Source organism: Pseudophryne corroboree, chromosome 5 (assembly GCF_028390025.1).
Source record: "Pseudophryne corroboree isolate aPseCor3 chromosome 5, aPseCor3.hap2, whole genome shotgun sequence".
NCBI lineage: Eukaryota > Metazoa > Chordata > Amphibia > Anura > Myobatrachidae > Pseudophryne > Pseudophryne corroboree.
In genome coordinates, this window is record NC_086448.1 from 295,736,440 (window position 1) to 295,759,131 (window position 22,692).

Consider the following 22,692-nt stretch of genomic DNA (forward strand, 5'->3'; position numbering starts at 1 on the left):
GATATTTGCCCTTGTGGATATAGTGGGGTCCCTGTACGACCTCAGGGTCCATGCCAGCGCGGTCCGTCTACTGGGATCGTGTCCCAATTGCAATTTCGGTGAGATCCACTTGGGGGACCCTCTTACCTCCTCCCTGTAAGTGTGGCCATGCGATCCAGGACAGCAGCAGCAGTGATGTGTGCCTGATGAGACCGGAGCGCTTCCGCTGTAAGTACCCAGAAACCAGGGTGTGGGATTATACAGCGCCGCTTTGGGAGGTGATGGAGCTGCAGCACGATATGTCAGTATGACATACTGTATAGCATCTAGTACCTGTGCTGCGGCCCTTGAAGTCTTCTTTCTTCTCAGAAAAGCTCTTTTCAGGGCTGCCTAATACAGCCCTCCTTGTTAGCTGCCTGCACTGCAGGCACCACCTTACAAACTGAGCTCCAGTGCCTGGAGGCGGGGATATAGAGGAGACGGTGCAGTGCATCTTGGGAACAGTCAAAGCTTTAGCCTGTTGGTGCCTTGGATCAAGATCCAACTCTACACCCCGATGTTATGACTTGTGGAATCCCAGTGTACCCCGCTGCAGAAATATATATATATATATATATATACACACACACACACACACACACACACACACACACTACTCAAAAAATTAAAGGGAACACTAAAATAATACATCCTAGATCTGAATAAATTAAATATTCTTATTAAATACTTTGTGTTTACATAGTTGAATGTGCTGACAACAAAATCACACAAAAATTATCAATGGAAATAAAATTTATTAACCCATGGAGGTCTGGATTTGGAGTCACACTCAAAATTAAAGTGGAAAAATATACTACAGGCTGATCCAACTTTGATGTACTGTCCTTAAAACAAGTCAAAATGAGGCTCAGTAGTGTGTGTGGCCTCCACTTGCCTGTATGACCTCCCTACAATGCCTGGGCATGCTCCTGATGAGGTGGCGGATGGTCTCCTGAGGGATCTCCTCCCAGACCTGGACTAAAGCATCCGCCAACTCCTGGACAGTCTGTGGTGCCACATGGCGTTGGTGGATGGAGCGAGACATGATGTCCCAGATGTGCTCAATTGGATTCAGATCTGGGGAATGGGCGGGCCAGTCCATAGCATCAATGCCTTCGTCTTGCAGGAACTGCGGACACACTCCAGCCACATGAGGTCTAGCATTGTCTTGCATTAGGAGGAACCCAGGGCCAACCGCACCAGCATATGGTCTCACAAGGGGTCTGAGGATCTCATCTCGGTACCTAATGGCATTCAGGCTACCTCTGGTGAGCACATGGAGGGCTGTGCGGCCCCCCAAAAAATGCCACCCCACACCATTACTGACCCACTGCCAAACCGGTCATGCTGGAGAATGTTGCAGGCAGCAGAACGTTGTCCTTGGCGTCTCCAGACTCTGTCACGTCTGTCACATGTGCTCAGTGAGAACCTGCTTTCATCTGTGAAGAGCACAGGGCACCAGTGGCGAATTTGCCAATCTTAGTGTTCTCTGGCAAATGCCAAACGTCCTGCTAGGTGTTGGGCTGTAAGCACAACCGCCACCTGTGGACGTCGAGCCCTCATACCACCCTCATGGAGTCTGTTTCTGATCGTTTGAGTAGACACATGCACATTTGTGGCTTGCTGGAGGTCATTTTGCAGGGCTCTGGCAGTGCTCCTCCTGTTCCTCCTTGCACAAAGGCGGAAGTAGTGGTCCTGCTGCTGGGTTATTGCCCTCCTACGGCCTCCTCCACATCTCCTGATGTACTGGCCTGTCTCCTGGTAGCTCCTCCATGCTCTGGACACTACGCTGACAGACACAGCAAGCCTTCTTGCCACAGCTCGCATTGATGTGCCATCCTGGATGAGCTGCACTACCTGAGCTACTTGTGTGGGTTGTAGACTCTGTCTCATGCTACCACTAGAGTGAAAGCACCGCCAGCTTTCAAAAGTGACCAAAACATCAGCCAGAAAGCATAGGAGCTGAGAAGTGGTCTGTGGTCACCACCTGCAGAACAACTCCTTTATTGGGGGTGTCTTGCTAATTGCCTATAATTTTCACCTGTTGTCTATTCCATTTGCACAACAGCATGTGAAATTGATTGTCAATCTGTGTTGCTTCCTAAGTGGACAGTTTGGTTTCACAGAAGTGTGATTGACTTAGAGTTACATTGTGTTGTTTAAGCGGTCCCTTTATTTTTTTGAGCAGTGTATACATATATATATATATATATATATATATATATATATATATATGAGATAAAGGGGCTACGGGCCCCAAAACATTGGCCTTTTGCGACTTTTTATAAATCCATTTTTGCACCTTTCAAATCCTGGAGTGCCATTGCCTTTCTTGGATTCTATACATGGCTTATTTATGCTGAGGGCACCCAGCTACATTTATCGACTACAGCGAGTGCCAGGCACCAAACAGTGCTATATATATATATATATATATATATATATATATATATGTATATATATATATTATATATATATATATGGGACGTGCGGTGAGCTAAATGGCTCAGGAGGCACTGGCTAACCCCAGAGCCAGATTTACATGCAATATATGAGCCAAAGGGTACATCTGGGCATTATACACAGGTGCAGCATTATAAACTCCTGGAAATCTGATGAGTTTTGATTAGAGATGTGTGGAAAGGATACACAGGTGAGGCACTGCCTCACCTGCCATAGACTTTTTATTCGAGTTTGGGCTATAAAAATGATTACAATAATGCAAAGAATATATTTCAAACAAATTATTAGTATTTTTCATATATTTTATTCAATCAAAACTCTGGTTTAAACGTAAGTATGACAGGATAGGCTCTGCCTTACCTCACTGATATACATATATATATATATATATATATATATATATATTATTTATACACACAGTATATATATATATATATATATATATATATATACACACACACATTTATCTGCCATGCAGATGGCACTATATATATATATATATATATATATATATATATATATATAACTCCAACAGGCGGTAGCACTCACATCTTCGTGATAAACAAACACTGGGGTGTCCACTCAAATACCAAGGTATCCAAATTGTAGATAAAATTCAGAGGGGGCACTCTCCAGACTTTTTTCATAAATACACCAATTCATTTATTTGTAATATACTTTACATATTTCAGCGTAATGGCAAGGTTTTCCTCAAGCGCTTTCGGCCCTACACGGGCCTTTCTCAGGAGGCACTGCACATCAATAGCAACTTCCAATAGGAAAGGAACAGAAATCCAGACATCCAGCAGTAACGCTGGTCCTGCCTGACTGGCTCTAAATACCCTCATCACTCAAAAAAGGCGCCAAAGGTGCTGTGATGTCATCAAGGTGAGACAGCAATTATTTCATGCTTAGTTATCACATCTCAGGCGGTCATATACTACTGCAATGATCCCCACCAACAAGTGCCCATCTCTATAGGTTGAATATTGAGACCTAGCGTACCTAAACAACTTAAAGGAAGGTTTCCCTGGGTAACCAAGTTTAATACTAGCAGCCCCCAGTTAGCGAAACGTACCAGGCAATTGTGGCCCATTATCTCGTCTGATCGTGATTTGGGCGAAGCCTACCAGTCAAGACTACTGCCCAGCTATTCTAGGGGGCGCAGTATTAGGGATTTTGTGGTCAAGACTGACATATCCTCGTTCAACAAAAGTAACCCTAAAAATTTCCTTAAACGTAGAAACGGCTGCTTTAAATGTAGTGGATGCACAACCTGTGGGTATATGGTACAGGGAGATAGTTTCCTGCATCCACACACAGGGAAAAAATATAGCATCCGATACCCTCTATCATGTGACTCAAAGTTCGTCATCTACTTACTAACCTGCCCATGTGGGTTAGCCTACGTCGGCAAAACCGACTGTGCCTTCAAGACCAGAATGGCACAGCATAGGTACGCCATACGTGAGGCCATCAAATCGGGTGGCAGTGACCAGCCTGTGGCACGCCACTTTGCACAAGCGAAACATGGAATGGCCACCCTCCGTTATAAAATAATTGACCAAGTACCGCAAACATTGCGGGGTGGTGACCGATCAAAGAGGCTGCTTCAGGTTGAATCCAAATGGATTTATGTCCTCAATCCCCAATCCCCTATGGGTCTTAATGAGGCTCTTAGTTACAGATGTTTTCTATGATTAATCAAGAACAGGGTGTTGTAGCATTGACAGGTCCTTCCCTCACTGTCATACTATAACCCATTTTTATTGTTATAAGTGTCTATGCTAGGTTTGTGCAGGGTAGTTTTGTGGCATTGTTTTGTAATGACTAGCCCCAGTCAGGCATTCAACATGAAGAAGCCCTAGGAACAGCATGGCTTATGCCAATTGTTAATATTGTGCCCTCATTAGTTTGTGAGATCTGAGAGTGCATTTGCACTACAGTACTCACACAGGCTCATTTAGTTGCCTATATATCTCCACCATGGGCGTTACATTGCTGGACAGTGCTGTGTAGTTATTCTATTTTATTTTCATATTTATATTCACATGTATTGTTTGATGTTTTGCACTCATTTTTCATATTTTTCATATTTTGCATTTTTACTGTGGTGTTGCGGCGAGTCTGCAATACCCCAGTCCTGATCTATGTTGTTATTTCTATGTATGTGATGCACAAAGCACTTTATGCAGAGTTGTTGTGATATGTCGTTTGTGTAACCGGTTACTATGGTTACTCTTTCCCTAGCCCCAATGCGCTAGCCGCACGGACCGGAGCCGCGTCACTTCCGGTTGAGCGGAGCGACGCCAGACCGGGATCCGGGCAGCGTGGCGGGTGGCAGTGGTGAGTACCTCCTACACTGTATGGTATTTAAACACAGTATTTTGCACTATGTGGTTATCCTGACGAAGGGGCTGCGTCCCCGAAACGTTGACACAATAAAGGACACGATTTCATCACCTTCAGTTACAAGTCTCCCAGTGCCGCACTTATTTGCATTGCTATCTATGGGATCCAGGACCAAGGAGGTGAGGGCACGGGAGCACAAGCGTGACGCTGGGGAGCGTGAGGAGTGCCGGGTCGTCTGCAGTGTCTATATATATATATATATATATATATATATATAAAAAATAATAAAATAATCCTTTAACTATTAACTACGTCAAAGCTTTCAACTTACTACATGGTATAACATGACAGTGTTAGATACCGGCCACCCCTTTTAGATCTACACTGGGAACTTATTGTCTCCATTCTTTTTTTTAAATCATGTACCATTCTTTTTTTTAAATCATGTATTTTTTATTGAGTTTGCATCTAAGTACATAAGTAAGAAGAACAAAAAACATTTACCGTACAAAACAGTACAGTGTACTGGTCATTTGTTGTTACATTAGTTTACATTATAATACACAGTCAATTGAAAGAAGGGAAAAGCTCTCAGAATGCTTGGTATGATCATTACAACAATAACACCATTAAGTCAATATTATACATGAGCAAAAGAGAAGTCACATATACGAATGTAGGAATGTGTATACAAGAAAAAAAATAATATCACCATAAGAAATATGAAGGTGTCAGGGGGTGTCAGAGGGCGTCGGCCTTGGCCAGCAAAAAACAAAAACAAAAAGGAACTACACACTCTGCATGTCAAAGTGCTCCACCACATCTGCACCCGGGCGTTCCAGAATCCACCTGTCCCATTTACAGTGAAACTTGGACATAGAGTTGCGGGATAAGTACATATGTTTTTCTTGTTTTATGACTAAAGCCACCAGAGCCCTCCACTCCGATAATTTGGGAGAGGCCTCCGCAAACCAGGAGCGTGCAATAACAACTTTGGCAAGCGTGGACAGGCATAGGACATAGTGATATGTGAGTAATGAGTGGGTTTTTTCTAGGTCCACACCGAAAAGACAGGCCCTGGGGTTAAGTTGAGGAAGAGATGGGTCAGTAGTTAGTATGTCAGACCAAATTTGAGTCCAAAAGCTGTAAACTTTCGGACAGTCCCATAGCAAATGCCAGAACTCGGTGTCTGCCATCCGGCATTTGGGGCACAAAGCATCAGGCCTCAAGCCAGCTTGTTGGAGGAATTGAGGGGTACGGTAAACCCTATGCAGGATATAAAAAATGCACCTGTTGATATCTGACACAAGGGGTGGTAGACCTGGTGGAGCTTAAAATTTGCAACCATTGCTCATCTGACAAAGGGCCCACATCACTCTCCCAGCTTAGTTTAAGTGGATCTAAAGATGCAGGTAGGACTCTATTGTTCAATGATGCGTATAGCGATGAGACTTTGCCCGCAGGGGGCAAACGTTGTAGCATGAGTTTAATCGGTGAGGGGGAGATGGAGGGGGCGGTTCTAAATTGGGTCTGTAGTGCATGCCTCACTTGGAAATATCTGAATAAGGCTGTTCTCGGGAGCCCAAAATCAGTCTGTAGTTGTGTGAACGATTTAAGGTAACCATCCACATACAATTGTCCCAGGGAGATCACCCCACTCTTTACCCAACTATTGTCTGTAGACAGCTTTTGAAGTTCCATATAGGAACTGTTGAACCATAAGGGTGATTCTATTTCCAAGTCGACCAATCATAAACGTTGTGCACCTGCCTCCAGACTAAAAGAGCTGCAGAATAGGAGGAAGACCCGATACGGACAAGCCAGAAAGCAAGAAAAGTAGGGGAGTGAAGAGGGGACCCACCCGTTCAGTCAAGTATCCCTGTAGGGTCGGCCACCCACTCCTGTGACCCATCCGGAGAGGTGTACTAGCTGGGCTGCTAGATAGTACAATCTAAGATTAGGTAAGCCCACCCCTCCAGTGAGTTTGGACTTACAAAGCGTTTTTATGGCTATCCTCGCTGGTTTATGACCCCAGATAAAGGAAGAGATTAGACTGTCAATACTGGCAAATACTTTCTTAGGTATATAAATGGGGGAGTGTTGCAAGACGTATAGGTATTTAGGCTGGATAGACATCTTAAAGAGGTTAATGCATCCTAAAACAGTCAACGGTAGCACTTTCCATGTATGGATTTAACGTTTAAAAAAAAAGCTGTGATAGGGTCAATGTTCCATCTGACGGATTCTGATGCTGGCCCTGTGACCCAAACACCCAAGTATTTAAATTTCAGAGTCCATTGTAATGAATGTGATGCACATGCCCTCTCCGGAATATGTCCAGAAATGGAAAAAATAGAGGATTTGTCCCAGTTTATACGCAGACCAGAGTATTCCCCAAATTCATTAACTGTGTGGAGCACAGACTAGAGAGAGATATCCGAATCTCTCTGGAACAATAACATGTCGTCGGCGTATAGAGCCACCTTATCTACTACGGAGCCGGCCACAAGTCCATGAATATCATGATTATCCCGTATATTACAAGCTAACGGCTCTATAGCCAGTGCAAACAGGGCAGGGGGCAGTGGGCAGCCCTGACGCGTGCCCCTGGCCAGAGAGAATGAGGCTGAAGTATACCCATTAACAGAAACACGGGCCACTGGAGAGGAGTACAGCAGCTGAGCCCATCTGATGATCGTAGGGCCAAAGCCAAACCCTCGCAGTACCTGCCACAGGTAGGACCATTCGACCGAGTCGAAGGCCTTGGCGACAGCCAGAGACACCACCACTGCCACCGAACCCAGCAAATCCTCCCTCTGCAGATGATAGAACAATTTACGCATAGTGGACCTCCCTGGCATAAAACCCATTTGGTCCAGGTGTATAACAGAACCAATGACAGTGTTTAGACTAATGGCAAGCATCTTAGCAAGGATTTTAACGTCAGAGGACAGCAATGAAATAGGGCGGTAGGACTCGGGAACCCTGGGATCCTTCCCAGGCTTGGGCAGTACTATAATAGTGGCCTCAGACATGGACGGGGGGAGTACACCAGTCTCAGAGTGTTAAATAAATCTAATAAATAGGGACAGAAATGGGAGTTAACTTTTTTATATATCTCCACTGGGAGACCATCCCCACCGAGTTCCTTGGATGAGGGGAGCGACGACACTGCGCGCTCAACCTCCTCCAGGGTGAAAGGAGCTTCAAGCAATTCAAGCGCCTCCCATGACAAACTAGGTAAGTTCACCCATGAGAGGTAGGATTGTATCTGCTCATCGGAGTGGGAGACCCCAGATGAGTACAGCTTGGAATAAAATTTTTGAAAACCCCCAGCTATATCTTTCCAGGATAACAGAGATTGTCATCCCCATCGGTGATGAATTGAACAGTACGGGAGTGGGACTCATCCCTGGCCAGAAAGGCCAGGTAACTGCCCCCCAGCTACGCCTGAAAATACTGCCTGTGACTGGAAAACAACAGTCTGCTTTTGGATTTATCAAAGAGATAGTCGGCCCACTCTCTCTGCGCGTCCAGCCATGCCCCACGATCCGATTGGGAATGTGACTCTATATATACAGATTCCAAATAGCGGCAAGCCTGTTCAAGTCTTGCTTCCTCCCTCCTGTTAAACCACTTAATGCCAGCAATTCTCTTAATAAAGGTGCCTCTGATATATGCTGGTCTGCGTATAAACTGGGACAAATCCTCCGACTTAATGCCAGCAATTCTCTTAATAAAGGTGCCTCTGATATATGCCTCTGATAAAGGTGCCTCTGATATATACATGCCTGACAGTAGGACAGGAATCAGGGGGATTGGAATTAAGAAAGTCATTCCATTCCGAAATAAGGTCGGACCCCTCTGCCATTAAGTTTAACCAAAATGGGTGCAATTTCCACAAACTAGTGCCCCTATTGTGCGTCATGGACAGCTTTAATAAAACTGGAGAGTGGTCTGATATACCCCTGGATAAATATACTAGTTCAGATATTCTAGGTGATAAACTCGGGGAAATAAGGCATAAGTCTATCTGGGACAGTGTGTTGTGAGCAGCGGACTGACAGGAATAGTGCGCCGTAGTAGGGTTTCGCAGTCTCCAGACATCTATCCAGCCAAGTTCAGCGATAAGCCTTGCAAAGGGGGTCGGGACAGAGGGGGGGGGGGAGTGGAGTCGCGGGACTCCCGCCAGCAGTCAATAGACAAGTCCATGACGTTATTGAAGTCACCCACACTAATAACCGGTGTGTCAGGGGATTGAGCAATAAAGTCAGCAGCTTTACCCAAAACTTCACTGTTGTAGGGAGGGGGGATGTATATAGCCAAGATATGATACAGTGTGTGATGTATAACAGCCCGTAAAAAAACAGCGACCATGAGGGTCCACCCTACTATCCTTCAAATGAAAATGTACAGACTTCTTAACCAGAACCGACACCCCTCTGGCGCCGGAAGAGAAAGTTGAGTGATAAGCCCATCCCACCCAGGGTCTCTTAATGGCCATGACCTTACTACCACATAGGTGAGTTTCAGATAGGCATACTATGTCAGCTTGATATTTTTGAAGTTGCTTCAGAACAAGAGAGCGTTTCATTTTGTTGTTTAAACCACGGACATTCCATCCCAACAATCTAATCGTGTCCCTCCCCATAGAGTCAGTGTTGGAACCCATACCGTAGACCACAGTGCATGGACACAAGGAGAGAAATCATGGAAAATAAAAAAGGCAGAGTATGTGAAATTTGAAGCACAGCAAACCAGATTATAACAGAGCTATACTCTCTGGCATAGAAAGCCTGAGTAACACCGGGAGGCCGAGGCCGAGCACCCTCCAAATGTGACACCTGAAAAACCGAGCAGTTCCACAGCGGTTTAACAAAATGACCTGTTGTACAGAAGAAAAACCCCAACAACAAATAAACATCCCAACCCACACCCACCCTGTATGGTCAGCAAACAACCTAGTGGCATACCTGATCCCTAACAAGAAACTAAAATTAAACTAAATTGGTTCGAAGTGAACCAATTGGGAAAACTGTGAGAGCTATCTACAGCAAGGAACTCCCGCACATAGAACTTAACAAAAGTAGCAGCCTGATGCTATATAGGAAAAACAAGGGAAAAAACAAACAGATAAATGTCAAACATCAGCCCATAAAGGCAAAGACATTAGCAACCTTAGGGTTCATGTTGAAATAGTTACCACACGCCAATAACATATGACCAATACGAGTTCATTCAGGAGCCGGAGGTCTTCACTCCAACCAGGTCTCCACATCTTTCGGGCTAGAAAAGTAGTGCGTGGTATCGTTGAATATAACCCTCAGACGAGCAGGAAACAACATTGAGTTTTGGATATTCTGATCCATACGTTTACGCTTGACAAGAGAAAACTGGGCACGGGATTTCTGAACTTCGAGGGCAAAGTCCGGGAAGACTGAGATCGTGTGGTTGTCAAACAGCAACGGGCCTTGGAGTCGAGCCAGACGGAGTATAGTGTCTCTATCTTTAAAATGAAGAAGACGGGCAATAAACGTCCGAGCAGTAGCACCGGGTGGAGGAGGACGTGAAGGAAGATGATGCACCCTTTCTACTGCGAATTGCATGCTAAAGACATCACGTGTAAATATCTTAATCAGCCAGTCTTCAAAGAATTTCTCCGGTGATGTTCCCGGAGGCATAGAGCTACAGACCATCGTCTTTCCGGCCCGAACTTCCCGATGCCTAGCCACAGTGTGACGTCATCGAGCCGCGACCCGATAACAAGCCACGATCCTTTACCGTTGGATTGGATGCAGCGGAGTGAAATTGAAGGACTACAACATTTTCTTGTGCACGGGACTGACTAGGAGGTAGGGACAGTTAGCATATTCACAATACAAACTGTGAATTGGTACGGACTGAGCTCAAACCACTTACTCCATAAAGGAGTTGTAAACATACTGTCTAAATAACCCAAAAACTTTTTTTTCCACAGGTGACACTTTTTACACACAAATTACTCATGGCAATACACATTTTAATTTAGAATTGTTAGCGCTCGTTACACGTTCCTAATAGCAGCATTTTTAAACTGAGCAGCTTTTAGCCACATTCAGCGCAGTTGTCACATACCTTTACTTTTGGAGATCCTGGCGAAGGAAAGAGACATCTATCTGAACACGCTAAATTTTATCGGAGACACGTTGCTCCGAGGCAGCAATAGCCTGTATTATTTTCTGAGTAGAGTGCGTCGAGTCGTCAGGGCTAAATCAACACTCTCGGAGTGCGGTGAAGGAGGGTTGCGGGTTGTAGAGGGGGTAGATTGGGAAGAAGAGGATTCCCTTGCATATTTCTGCAACTTTGCAGCTGCACCTGTTTTCCCCATTGTAGTATCCAATACAGGGCACAGACCTAGGGGGTAATTCCAAGTTGATCACAGCAGGAAATTTTTTAGCAGTTGGGCAAAACCATGTGCACTGCAGGGGGGGGGGGGGGCAGATATATATAATTTGCAGAGAGAGATAGATTTGGGTGGGTTAATTTGTTTCTGTGCAGGGTAAATACTGGCTGCTTTATATTTACACTGCAATTTAGATTGCAGATTTAACTCACCACACCCACATCTATCTCTCTCTGCACATGTTATATCTGCCTCCCCTGCAGTGCACATGGTTTTGCCCAACTGCTAAAAAATTTCCTGCTGCGATCAACTCAGAATTACCCCCCTAGTGCAGGATGCGGGTAGATTCGGGTGAGATAACAAGTATGGAGGAGTAGCAATAGCACCCGTCAGTGAAGATGAACAGACGTATCTCCGGTGTAAATATTAGTAAATGAACACAGCCTCTATGTGTATCAAGCAGGAGGGCCAGATAAGTTAATATAGCATATGTATAAGCCAGTACACTATGCCCTATGCAGCCTTTGACTATGATCCCAGGTAGGTGCACAGTCCCAAACAGCAGGGGTGTAAAGCAGGGTAAAATAACAGAGTACCTTCCTGCACAGGGTCACAGCAGGCAGTTGTAGTGTAGTCACAGTGAGCCGTGGAAGCAGATCCGGGATCACTCGGCTGGCAGATCCAGGCACACTTCCCACAGTGAGAGGCGAGGTACAAACAGAAGGGGAGCAGAACGAAGGGTGCAGGCTGTGCAGTGTCTCCCAGCAGAGGAAAAGGCTTTCCTCCAGAGACACCTCGTGGCAGGCGGACGGAGAGCAGCGCCGGCCCCCAGTGTCACACGGAGCTCCAGCAACAGGAGAGGAAGGAGCGGAGGGGGCAGCCGGCGGTATTTCAGGCGCCGCAGCCGGAGGGCTGAGGCAAGTGGCTAGGGAGCACAAGGTAGAGTGTGGAACAGACGTCCCGCACCACGCCGTTAAGATGGCCACCGGGACCAGTGTCGGGACACCACAGGCAGTATTTCACCGTCCCACGGCGGCAGCACGGATCCGCGGTGACAAGTAGCATGCCAGGAGACTCACAAACACTCGGGGCTGGTGTGAGAGTGTTTTTTAGACGGGCAGCATCAGGCAGGAACGGATAAATGCAGGATTTTGTGCAGGAACTTGCAAGCTATGCACCTACTCCATGCTGCACCAAGCTCCGCCCCCTATTGTCTCCATTCTTACTCAAAAGCCATATCTATGTTATTGTATTTTTACCAATCAATGGTAACCCCCCGAACATACTTTTTGTCTGTAGCCTGACTTTATCTGATATATGTCTTGAAGATGTGTGACTTGCTCTCTGTTTACAATTTTCCTGTCAATAAAAATGTAAAAAAAAAAAATTAATTTTTTTCCAAAAATAAAATAATAATAATAATAATAATAAATATAATCCTTTAATTGCAGACAATCAGGGGTCTACCATTAACAATATCAAAGGATATTAAATATTTTAAAATGTTTAGGAATAAATAAATCTGTATGGAGAAAGAAAAGGACAATGTTCCTTTTAATAAAGACTGCTTTAATCTATTTTTCACATTGTCGTCAGAACATAAGGAGAGAAAAATGGATAAGGAGAAACTTAACTGAATTTAGAGAGCTTAATAATTGACTCAAGGATCTGCTAAAGCAGGTTTAAAGTACAATCTAGTATAAAAGGGAATAAATAATAAGATCTGAAGATTTGGAAATATTCAATTTAATGACCTATAATGACTGCTCACATCCTTAAACCCAGTCTATCACATTATTTGGTTGAAGTACAGTATCATCTTTCATAAGTAAAAGTGGTATTAATGTGTTAATATCCCAATTCAACAAAAATTAAACATAAGGAGAACTGTATCCAGATGACCAGATTAACCCTTCTGTATCACCCAATGCTCCATACATATTTTTTGGATGCTAAAATGTTGGTTCTATTTCTTGGCTTTGCAAAAACAAGTATTTTACCCTATTTTATTCAAACCATTTGTCTATTTTTACTGTTATTATAACTACCAGATGGTGCTCTAGAAAAAAATCATATTTAAATAAAAAAGTTTTTATGCGACACATAAGTAAACATGACAAAAATAGCATTGGCCAGTAGTCAAAAATGAATAACTATGTAGCAAAAGTATTAAAAAACAAACCAAAAAAACCCAGATTGCGCATCAAAGAACTTAAAAAGTTTCTACATCTAAAAATGTAGGTGTATTGCATCTCTGCAAGTACTGTAAATGCATATCAGGGGACTCCAAAACAAATTCAGAGATTGGCTTCAATCAGCGCAACATCTCAAAGAATTATATAAAATAAGTATGTGGTGCTGAGTCCGTTTAACACTCCACCTTCAGAAAATGTCCATAAAATATAAAGTTCATATGAAAATTTCTCCCAACGATTCTCAATAGAAAGGCACTCTGCTGAAAATATCCTTTTATAATAATAATAATTATTATTATAATAATAATTTTATTTATATAGCGCTTTTTCACCAATAGGACTCAAGGCGCTTGACAGATCGAATGAACATAATATAGTTCAGAAACAACAAAGTACAGAAAAGCTTTTCATAAAATACAGAGGGCATGGAGATACTAAAGGGACATTAAGGAAATGCTTGAGTAAACAGGAAAGTCTTGAGTCTGTTTTGAAGGATTCTAGAGTGGGGGCCTCTCGAACTGTGCGGGGAAGTGAGTTCCATAGAGTCAGAGCCACATGACTAAAAGCTCAACCCCCAGATGAATTACGGGAGATTCTAGGTACTGCTAAAAGTCCTTCATCTATAGATCGCAGTAATCGAGTGGGGCAGTATCGATTCAAAAGCTGCTTCAGGTACCTTGGGCCCTGGTCATGTAGTGCTTTGAAACTCAGTATGCCAATCTTGAAGAGGATTCGCCATCTTACAGGCAACCAGTGAAGGGAGTAGAGAATGGGTGTTATGTGGCTAGAACGGGGCTGGTTAGTTAACAGCCTGGTAGCTGTGTTTTGCACCAGCTGTAATGCAGCTGCACCTGCATAATCAGGTTTTAAGGATATCCATGCTAGAGCACAGGTGACTTAATGAGTAATTCAGTCAATTTCATTTAGCCATCTGTTCTCAAACCATGACTATCCTTAAAACCTGGACTCTTAGGGTGCTTTGAGGGCTGATTTTGGTAACCACTGATCTACACTAACTAGTTTGTAATATGTCACTAAACATACAAGATTCCTGGATAAAAACAAAATAAAAAACAGGCTCAGTATGCTATGTCCTGATTACCACATGCCATATCTGTAATGAGGGCTGTTTCTAGAAAATTTGGCTCCCAGTGCAAACAGTAAAAAAATGTGCCCCCCCCCAACAGACATTCTGAAGTGCGCCCCCCATATACATAAATAAACTACTGACTTCCTGTTCCAGCTGCTGTATGTGAGGCAGCTGAGAGAGTGATCTCTTCTTCAATCCGCCTGCATCTTACCATTTACAAGACTTTTTAGCCTCCAAATTGGCTCTCCTGGCTCCCCCCAGTGTGCCTTATACTTTGTCCGCTGTATGGACAAGTTTTTGCTGCCACAGGTGCCTTCAGGAAAGCACAAGAAGCAGGAGGAGCAGCGCAGGGTGGAATCCAAGATGGCTCTGGATGCTGATCAGCGGGACCTCCTGCCTGCAGGCTCATCCACAGACTTGCAATGGATCTCTTCCCCAGTACCCTCACCATAAGTCCTTTACTGAAAGCACAGAGGACATCAACAGGCAGCTCTCTCAACTCACTCAGTGAGTCCTAGACTCAGAGCATAAACTGGGAGAGACATTTGCTAATGTGGCTGCTATGAAAATCACTGTTGCACGTCACACTAAATCTATTTACCACATACAAAACAAGATTGACTACCTGGAAAATAGAGCCATGCAAACAATCTTCGCATCATAGGATTGCCAGAATCCCTTAAAGGGCAAGAACTTTATGATTTCATCAGTACTACCTTACCTACACTATTGAATGTCCAGGACTCCTGTGCGAATCTCATCGTTGAACGTGCACATAGGATAGGCCCTGCTCGCACCGAAGAGGGAAACAGACCATGTGCAGTTATCTTTAGAGCGCTGAATTATCTACACAAAGAAGCGTTATGGTTGGCGTCTCGCAAACATAGGAATATCTCCTGGCAGGGTCACAAGGTACTCAGATTTCAAGATTACTCGGCTGAGTTGTCTAAGGCACGCAAAGCCTTCTCCCTGATATTCTCCAAACTGGTACAGTCTAATCAAAAGTTTGCCCTTCTGTATCCTGCCGTTTACGCCTGTTTCGTTGTGGTTCCTTTAAGGACTTTACATCTGCTCCAGAAGCAGAGGCCTTTTTACGTGAGGAATCAGCTGATGAATCCCCCTTCGAGTGATTTATATATCCTGTTTGTTTGCACTCATGGTATCTAAATTGTGCTGATTGTTTATTTTGGAACTCCCACACCACTGCTTTGCTATTTCCTCGTTGACTAGTATTATGGTCACTTTCCTATGTTGCTTCTCCATTTATTGACGGCATATACTGTTCTTCACCAGCCATGTTCTTTGTAATCAGGAACATTCCCATCCATCTCTTGGATGTGCACTGGATGTTTGCCGAATTTGTAGCCATACCGTTCACAGGCTACAGCCTATGGGCTTTACATGTTCTGTTTTGATACCTACCTTTATCTATTGATCCAGAGAAGTCGGTATACAATGGATATGAGAGCTCGTTGCTCATTTTTCTATCTCTTTTCTTTAATTTTCATGTTACTCTTTGTATTTTTCTGTGTGTGCCCCCCTTTTCTCCCTTGTGTGTCCTCTCCTCCACTCCCGACAGGTATACATTCTGACAACCAGGATTACTACTACTGTGACCTTACTGGTGATGGATTGAGTAAGATGGATATGCATGCTATGTCTACTGTTACTTATCATAGATGTCAATGATTAAGATTGGTAGCTGGAATGTGGATGGGATAAATTCCCCCAAAAAATGCAAGAAAATTATTATGTATCTTTCCAAATTGCATATAGACCTGGCTTTCCTACAGGAATCTCATTTAATTCCTGCTGAGGATCAGAAACTCAACATGCTGCGGTGGAAGGTTCTGGCTTCGGTGTCATTCTCATTGAAAGCTCGTGGGGTAATCATTTTGGCACGGCAACACTTACCTATTGTTATACAGAATATTACTGTTGACCCCAATGGCCGATATGTCCTTTGTCATGTTTTGACTGAGAAACAATTTGTATACTGTAATGTTTATGCACCCAATATTTATGATAGGAGCTTTTTCCAATCTTTGCTGAGTCGGCTGACTCCTCACACTCATTTGCCGATAATCATGTGTGGAGATTTTAATCTCATCTCCTCAGCTCAACTTGATAAACAAATTCTTAGAGAACGAGGTGGAAAACCTCCCAAATTTGGAGTCCCAGCGTTGGTAAAGCAATTACACCTCTTGGATATTTGGAGGGTGTTACACCCAATTGATAGAGAGTTCACTTGCTCTCAGCGGCACAAGGCACTGTGTCCCGTATTGACTATATTTTAGCTTTGCACTCCCTTTTTCCCTATATACCCAAAGTTGAAATTTAACCAATCTCCCTTTCGGACCACGCTGTGGTCTGCCTGGAATTGTATATAGCACAAGAAAAAAGGCAAGTCATATCTTGGCGTTGCCCCTCTACTGTAGCCAGTTCCCCGACACTTAGACAATCTATCAATACTGCTTGGGAGGATTTTCACCACCATAATGCTGCTTTTTGTACGGACGACCCATTGCTCTATTGGCAATCCTCCAAAGCCACTATTCAAGGCCATATTATATTGCTTACTGCTTCCTCTAAGAACAAATTTCTTCAAGAATATATACAGGCCCAGAGTAAGTTAACGGATGCTTTTCATCTCTATAAGGCAGACCCCACTCGTACTAATAAACGATCTTACAGCGTAGCTAAGACTTTATTTGATGAGCTTTTTTCCAAAATGGAGGCATCCAATACATTTCACAGGGAATATCAGTTTCATAGGTTTGGGAACAAATCTAGTAAATTATTATCTAACTTATTGAGAGGCCAATGTCCCCCGGGCACCACTCATCCATTAAAGAATCCTGAGGGCTCTCTGTCCGCCTCTAACGCACAAACTGCATCTATACTTACTACCTACTATACAGCATTATATCCCCCCCCCTTATGCGATACCTCTGCCTTTTGGGCTCGTCTACCCATCCCACAGATATCTGCTGACCACAGTAACTCTTTAACTGCCCCCATTAAAGAGCATGAAGTCACGAGAGCAATCTCAAGCCTCAAAGCGGGCAAGGCTACCTGCCTGGACGGTTTTGCATCTATTATAGGGTACTCTCCAGAAAAATTTCACAGATACTCATGAAGGTCTTTAATATGCCATACTTTCCTCCAGAAAGATGCCAACATATTTCAATGCTGCAGTACTGTGTGTACTACCCAAACCGGGGAGGGACCTGTCTGATCCTGGTTCCTAGTGCCCTATTTCCCTTCTTACATTAATTTAGATTATAAACTCTTGACAAAAATTTTAGCTGACCGTTTGAAACTGATTTTACCCACAGTGATACACCGGGATCAGAAGGGTTTCATCATGGGTAGGAACCCAGTTGCAAACATACGTAGGGTCCTTGCAGTAGTAGAGGACTCCCGGCGTACCATGTCAAACACGCCAAGGGCCATACTTTCTTTGGATGCGGAGAAAGCATTTGACATGGTGGTCCACTTATATGATTCCTTGACACGCTTTGGATTCTCTGTGCAATTCATCTCATTCCTCCGCACGTTGTATACTGCCCCTTTTTCTCAAATAATATGCACTGTGCTTTCAGATGGCTTCCCCATACTGAGAGGTACCAGGCAGGGTTGCCCACTTTCGCCCCTCCTATTTGCCGTGGCCTTAAAGCGCTTGGCTATTGCTTTGAGGCACTCCCTTATATCAGGGTATTCAAATTGGGAATATTGATCTCCGTCTTGCTTTATTCGCAGACGATATGTTACTGTTTTTATCTAACCCTAGTCACTTCATTCCTATAGCGTTTGATATCATAAAACAGTATGTTCCCAGGGTATAAAATCAACGTTAACAAATCCGAAATGTTGATCCTCAAAGGCCCTCCCCTTTCTCTGCCGCCGAGAGACCAATTGGACGCTTTCAAAATAATGCCAACACATTTAAAATATCTAGGTATTAATGTTCCTCACACGGCTTCACTTTTGCAGAAACTTCATTACACACCGATGCTACTTGCCTTAGCTAAATCACTGGATAATTGGCAAAACCTGCCTCTTTCTCTTCTGGGTAGAGTGGAGGTCATTAGGTCCATGATATTACCAAAACTCACCTACATAATGCAAATGTTGCCCATTACTCTTTCCCTTTCGAGTATTAATGAAGCCACAAAATTATTTAGGAAGTTTATCTGGCAAACTAAAAAAACTAGAATTTCGAAGATTAGACTCCAACTACCCAGATGTGAGGGTGGATTGGGTTTTCCAGATCTCTTAAAATATTCCCGAGCACTCCTCTTCCGATATATTATGGATTTGTTCATGGAAAGTAGTGTTTTTACAATGTATGATCTTGATTGCGCCTTATTTGATCCCTACGTGCCGAGTGCACTATTACACCCCCCTAAATCCCACCTTCCAGCAAACCTTTACCACCATACTTTTCTCAAAGATACCTATGACACATGGGGGCAGATGTATTAAGCCCGGAGAAGTGATAGAGAAGTGATAAGTGCAAGGTGATAACGCCCCAGCCAATCAGCTCTAATATGTAAATTGACATTTAGCAGCTGACTGGCTGGTGCGTTATCACCTTGCAGTTATCACTGCTGTATCACTTCTCCGGGCTTAATACATCTGCCCCATGGTGGGCAGTAAATAAATCCCTCCATCGAGACCCGACCTATTCGGCCTGGTTACCCATGTGTTGCAACCCTATGTTCACACCTAGCTTAGAGAACTCTTTTCTATATAGACTTCAACATAATGGTCTCAGAAAAGTGACACAAGTATTTGACCCGGGAGGTCTGATACTGTCTCTTCAGATTTTGAAGGACACTTATGATCTCTCCCATCAATACTTCTTCACCTACCTGCAGATCAGACATTATGTTAACTCATTATCTCCATCGAGAGCTGACTCAATAATCTCAGATCCTATGTCACCTTTGTTTAATTGTTTATACAGGTCCTCTTTTAAGACTAGGAATCTATATAGTTTGCTTATAGAATCTCAGACATTGGGTACGTCGCAATCAATCACCCTAATGTGGCAGAAAGATATGCCTACTGTACCTTACCATTGGATAACACACTATTTAAATATTTTGATAAGATAATGAGAATGATTAGATCAACTGCATTGCAGGAGGTCCAATTCAAATCCACTTACAGGGCTTACATTTCTCAAAAACAAAGAAGCTTCTATGTGCTTGATGAATCTGGATTATGTTTGAAATATTCGCACTCATCAGCTACTCTGTTTCATAATTTCTGGTCGTGTAGATATGTACAACGTTTCTGGAACAAAATACTTGTATTTATAAATGTATCCTTCTCCCTCAGAGTTCTCCTGGACCCTGCTCCCCTTCTGTTTTCAAATTTTGATAATTGGCAGATTCCCAGTCACACCGACCTTTACTCCCGTTTTTAACAATTTTTGTGAAAGTTGCCAAAAAGGTTATCTTACAGTCATGGTCCTCCAAATCTTCTCCCACCCTCTCTAAGGTACATGGTTTACTAATTAAAAACGTATACTTTGATCGGTTTTCAACTTTACCAAATGCACAAGAAGGGGATCCGAAGTTTTTTTTAGAAAATGGGGACCATACATTCCTACTAGACCTTATTCACAGCAATTGCAAATTGAAACGACTGTATGTTCACATGAGGACTCTTTCCCACTTCTGATGTACCCTATTAATATGCACGCTGTCAATGTTTTATGATTGTAGCGTTCCCCTACGCTATAGCAGCTTCTCGCCTACCTTGGGCCATGCATGTCTACTGGCCCGATGCTAGATGTTCTTTATTATTACTCAGTCCTTTTTACCCAATTCGATATTTCGGAGTTGTCCATTCAAACAAATACTTGATGTCAGAATATCCCCCCTTCCCTCCCTATCCCTCCTCCCTCACTTCTCTTCTCTTTACTGTTTTTGACTTGTGTTTGTTTGATTTTGACTTGTATTATATTGGCTAGTCTGATGTAGTGACGACTTGCTTTCTTTAATTGTCACACGTCACACTTTACTCAGTTTCATGGCTCACTGTGTTTTGTTAATGTGCAAAATTTCATGGTATATGTCATCTCCCATTATTAATGATGTTTGACACTTTCGCCTTCTGGAAATTTATCTTATGGTAGCGATTGATTTCTTCCATAGTACCTGCCTTTATATGTATGCATGTACACCTGCTATGTTTTTTCACAATGTCATTTCCTTTTGTAAAATGCTGAAACTCTTCAATAAATATATTTTAAACAAAAACTATTTTGCGTGCGCCTCCGGCGAGGGGGCGTTGCCTCACTGATATGGACATGGCCTCATAGGAAAAAGACTACCTTACACCCCAGTTTTTGACCGTGCACCAACAGACCTCGGCCACCACAGGAAGGAAAAAGATTCCACCATATTAAGCCCCACACAGTAATGTCCCTTGCACAATATTATGCCCCCTGCACTATATTATGCCACACACCATAATGCCCGTGATACATTATGCCCTACAGTAAGGCTTCTAATTACTTTTAAATTACATGCTCGTTGCCAGGTTTCATGCTTCAGGTTTCATGCTCATTGCCAGGGGTTCCATGCTCGTTGCCAGGGGTTTCATACTCTGGCTCTGGGTGTCATGCCCGTTGCCAGGGGTGTATACTCGCTGGCGCCCCCTGCTGCACTTGCTGGCTCCTATCCTGCTCCCCCTCCTCCCTCCCTTAGTACTCCACTCGGGGGCAGAGTTTTGCGAAATGACACAGTTGCATGATGACATCACCACGCAACCGCATCATTTCACAAAACTCTGCCCCCTGAGTGGAGTACTATGGGAGGGAGGAGGGGGAGCAGAATAGGAGCCAGCAAGTGCCTCGGCCAGCACCCCATGCAGTCGCTCAGCTCGCCTGCTGCTAGAAACGGCACTGTCTGTAATCTCCCTACATATCCAGCTAGACTTAAATAAATCTACAATATAGTATATATATATATATATATATATATATACATACACATACATACATACATACATACACACACACACACACAGGTTGAGTATCCCATATCCAAATATTCAAAAATATGGAATATTCCGAAATACAGAATTTTTTGAGTGAGAGTGAAATAGTGAAACCTTTTTCTGATAGCTCAATGGGGGTCATTCCGAGTTGATCGCTTGCTAGCTATTTTTTGCAGCGCTGCAAACAGATAGTCGCCGCCTATAGGGGAGTGTATTTTAGCCTTGCAAGTGTACGATCGCATGTGCAGCCCAGCTGTACAAAAACATTTTGTGCAGTTTCTGAGTAGTTCTGAACTTACTCAGCCCTTGCGATCACTTCAGCCTGTCCGGGGCCGGAATTGACGTCAGACATCCGCCTTGCAAACGCTTCGACACGCCTTCGTTTTTCCAACCACTCCCAGAAAACGGTCAGTTGACACCCACAAACGCCCTCTTCCTGTCAATCTCCTTGCGATCGTCTGTGCGAATGGATTCTTAGTAAAATCCATTGCTCAGCAACGATCCGCTTTGTACCCGTGCGACGCACCTGCACATTGCGGTGCATATGCATGCGCAGTTCTGACCTGATCGCAGCGAAAAATCCTAGCATGTGATCAGGTCGGAATGACCCCCAGTGTACACAAACTGTGTTTAATACACAAACTTATTAAATATATTGTATTAAATGACTGTGTGTATAAGGTCTACATGAAACATAAATGAATTGTGTGAACATACACACATATTGGCTAAAATGACCATCAGGCTGTGTGCATAAGGTGTATATGAAACATAAATGCATTCTATGCTTAGACTTGGGTCTCATCGCCATGATATCTCATTAAATGCAATTATTCCAAAATACGGAAAAATACGATATCCAAAATACTTCTGGTTCCAGGCATTTTGGATAAGGGATACTATATATATATATATATATATATATATATATATATTCCTCCAAATCAGTCGGCACTTAGATATATTAATGCAGCATCCCCCGGTGCCTGAATCCTCTAAATGTAGTGCTCCAAGGTCGGTACAAACGACACTCACAGGTTTTCAATTAGACAAAACTGCTGGTCCATTTATTGTGTAACGTTTCGGAGCTCTAGCTCCTTCTTCCAGACAACACCAAGCCAAATGACATACAAACACTTACCCTCAGAAATACCCCATGAATCAGCGTCGCTCAC

At 43.5% G+C, this 22,692-nt stretch overlaps 1 long non-coding RNA gene across 2 annotated transcripts in view; it reads right to left on the reverse strand.

The window, feature by feature from the left end:
- Positions 1 to 22,692, reverse strand: part of LOC134927658 (uncharacterized) — a 259,513-nt gene that overhangs the window by 71,053 nt on the left and 165,768 nt on the right. Inside the window, exon 6 of one of the 2 annotated variants that reach the window (XR_010177699.1) lies at positions 12,502 to 12,574. The exons of the other annotated variant lie outside the window; for it this stretch is intronic. This is a non-coding gene — a long non-coding RNA (uncharacterized LOC134927658). The remainder of the gene's footprint in view (positions 1 to 12,501; positions 12,575 to 22,692) is intronic. 2 annotated transcript variants of the gene reach the window in all.